This window comes from Vicia villosa, linkage group LG2 (assembly GCF_029867415.1).
Source record: "Vicia villosa cultivar HV-30 ecotype Madison, WI linkage group LG2, Vvil1.0, whole genome shotgun sequence".
NCBI classification, from domain to species: Eukaryota; Viridiplantae; Streptophyta; class Magnoliopsida; order Fabales; family Fabaceae; genus Vicia; species Vicia villosa.
The window spans coordinates 41,285,148-41,289,142 of NC_081181.1; positions in this window are offsets into that span (position 1 = coordinate 41,285,148).

Below are 3,995 nucleotides of genomic sequence, written 5' to 3' on the forward strand. Positions count from 1 at the left end.
AGTTGGCTGGACGCGTGTGTGTGAGGGAGAGGTCGCAGGTTCGAGCCTCCCCTCCAACATATATTTTTTCTGAATTTTCTTATAAGATCCCATGTGCCTGTATTACCATAGTCCCTCATGCACCCTCAGATCTGACCCCTTGATTCATTAGTCCCTTAGATCTAATGCCCAGAATTTGTTCCTTATACTATAGTCCCTCATGTCTGCCACGTGGAATCATTCAGCCTCCTTTAATGGGCCAGGCTTTTAACTAATAACACCCCCTTTAATTTGGCTATTAAAATTAAATACACCCCCCTTGTCACATAAAAAAATAAATAATAAGAATTAGTAATTTTTAATTGTTTATATATAATTATTTTCTCCTCGATCCGATTATTATTATTAGTCGCATTGACGAGAGATGAAAATTAATTAATTTTATTTCATTAATTTAACTTATTAATATTAATTAATATTTATCTTGTTTGAAATTCTCTTATTGATCCGATTGAATCTATTGGTCGTCTTAGATAAGAGATAATAATTAATTCACAAATTAATCCGTCATCGTGTAATAACTGAATCTATCGGTTATGAGAGTTGATGGTAAAAATAACTTGTTAAAACACATTTCATTCGCTGCCCGCGACGATCAAATCTATTGATCAGAGTAACCAGTGATGCGTAACTTTATTCGGTAATTATTATGATCAAACCTATTGATCATCGGACCTAACGAAAACATATATATTAAATCAGGGTTGTACGCCCACAACCTTAAAACACTTCCCAAACTTTCTTTTCAAAACTACGATAAGGCAACTCAAAAGCCTTCAAACCATATCAGGTCAAATTCCAATCCTAAGGCGTACAACCCTTTCCCGAACTACGTAGACTCTGATCCTCCATAAGGAGGTACGTAGGCACTTGGCAACAAGGCGAGTCCCCCTCCTCCAAACTCTAATCATGTCAATATAATTAGTTTTTTTTTTAACCCTATTAAGCTGGCTGTTACCTTTCTTTATCTTTTTGCCACAAACCTTAACTTTACAATGCAAACCTTAGGAAAGGGTTTAGGGTGCCTAACACCTTCCCTCGACCTGAATATAGTATCTTACCCCCGATCTATAAACTGTGTAGGGTTTCCTATTCGCCCTTCAGAATAGGTGGCGACTCTAAAGGTTAAATTTTAGGGCAGGTTGCTACAGATCTATTATGAAATTCTGGTATGATAGACTCAAGATGTCACTCACGATGTCAAGACATCTAATCTGTTATCAACTTGGCTAAGGCGGGACAGAATGATCCCCAATTTTTTATTACCCCTTAAAAGGAAGGAGTCCATGAGTGCTGGGACCATGTTAGTTCAGTCAACATAACCAGATTGTAAACTTCATTGGTTCTGTAATAGGACAAGCTATTAAACATGATCCTGATGTTATATACGATGTTATGACATCCAAGACTGAAAAGATAATACATTGCAGAATATAAATAACACAGTGAGCATACTTTACCTACATTTGGGGGCTTCCAAGCCAGGGAAAAGTCCACTATAATAGAATCAATTCATAGACCCTCACCAAACCTCCAGTCTACGATTTAAACACTTAAAACTACCCGTGCTATACTTTACCTAAGACACTCCTAGGTATGAGGCCCCCCTCAATTCCCTTTATCAATCACAACCTGTGATATTCTTAGCAATAGTATTGAAGACACTCTTCAAGACACAATACTTGATCTTGCTTCACAGCTTCAATCAAGAACATAATACTCAACTCTTACCTACAGGTTTCGAGTGAGAACAAAAACTTCTCTTACCTACAGGTTTCGAGAAGGACGTGGCAGCCATCCCACAACCTGGATGGTCTACCTTTACAAACCCTAATGACTACATTATTTTTATTCTTGGTTTGCATACAAAACTAGGTTACAAAGGTTTCTTTTTATAACCTATTCCCAACTGGACTTGGGCTCACAATCGCAGCATTACTAGCTGTTACAAATCAGCATATATCTTCTGCTAAAAGAAAGGTCTTCAATCATAAGTTTCCTAATTTATCTCATAAATTAGAAACTATTGAATCTTCAATATTCTGACTTGATTCTTTTGACCTTTAACTCTGCACCACATAGGATTACATGATATTCCATAGAATATTCTGTATCTGTTGAGTATCTGACTGAATCTTTATGTTCTAGTTCTACAGGCGTGATGTCATGAGTTGATGTCATGACATTTCATATAACATCTTTCTTTTATACCTGTTTTGTTCTTTTAAATTTGCAAGACTTATACATTCTATTACATATTGCTGCTATTATATTTTAGCCAAACATAAATGTCAATCATCCAATAAAAACATTAACAATCTCCCCCTTTGGCTTATTTTGGCTAAAACTATACATACATTAAAAAATACATATGCAGCAAAACATAACTTCAACTTTCAAGACAACAAAGAAGAACAGATCTTTTACATTCTCAGAATTGGTCTTCTGTTCTTCAAGGCTTCACATTCTACTCTGTCTGCAAATATTCCTTTGTTTCTTTTGACAGTAGCAGAATCAGAAACTCTTCCCCTTTCTAGCCATAATATGACAAAGATAGAACTGATGTCATAATATACAGTGGAACATCTTCATGCAACACTTATGTACATGAGGAAGACGATGGGAGACAGACTTTGTCTCTGAGGACCAATGGTGACATAAGAGAATCCTTACTCAGTCTTCAATTAGAAACCAAATCCTAGCTTAAGGTCTAAAAGAGAACATGGATGAATTCTTACCACCACTCGTCGTAACTCAGAACACAAATCACAATTGTGTTCATAACTCAGATCACAAATCACAACAATAAAGGACCCTATACAGAAAGTTGTATATGATGGAACACTTTTGTTGAACTCACAGAAAAAATCATGACCGAAACAAATAACTTCCCCAGCCCGTGTTTTTCTTTGTCTGGCCAAACTTTGGCATAGGAACCCATCACAGTACCAAATCGGACACAGCTAATTTGAACACACACGAAGGACATATTGAGAGAATTTGATTTCTGCAATTTGTGGAGATACCAATTTATAGCCATTTGAGATCATAGGAAATAACGATGATCTTGGTCTTGTTCAACGGCCAAACGGTTTATTAGGAACTAGTTCCAAAAGCAATTACTCTTTCCAAAGAAGTTTTTGACTGTTTCTTCTGATAGGAGTTATCTTTAAAACTAGCACATGCATAGTCATTGATTGAACTTTACACCGTCCACTGATGTGAAGAGATAAAATCAAGACAGATTTCCTTGTTTGACTCAGTAGATTCATGTCTTTAACTATGTCATGGCATCCTGTCTGACATTGTCACTTTTCATCCCTTAAGTACATAGCTCAATAATCTTCAAGAGACTTTGACAAAGCATCATATGAACCAAATAACAGACCTCCCACTCACTCTACTAACTCACTATTCATAGACATAGACCTCTGTTGTTCTGAACACCTTGAGACTGTTTAATGCAACAGTGAACAACCTTCCAACACTTGTTGACTCACAGCCACCTCATCAGTCTAGAGAAAGAAATCTGGATTCTATTTGCACATGGTTAGATTTAACCATTCACATATAACTGACAATAATGTTACACCCTGTTATATCAAACTTTTTCACAAGAACATGCATTCTTTATAAAAACTGCTTTAACCATGATGCACGTGTTTCTTCTGAATTCGTACACCTTCTCTATGATGTTAGAGAATTTCTGACCAAGACAATTTTCTTGAAAAATATATCTTGAACTAAGAAGTCACTCCCCCTATCTGAAATAGTATGTGCTTCTTCAAGGAAAAACTTGTAATGATGAATGTAAAACATAAGACGCATCTTCATATCTTCAAGAGCTCACTCTTTGTTCATCTATCCTTCTGAACACGTTCACTTTAGCAATGTTGCTCCTTTACATTAGATACTCACACCAGAAATTAGATGTTATAACATTGTGTCTGACATTA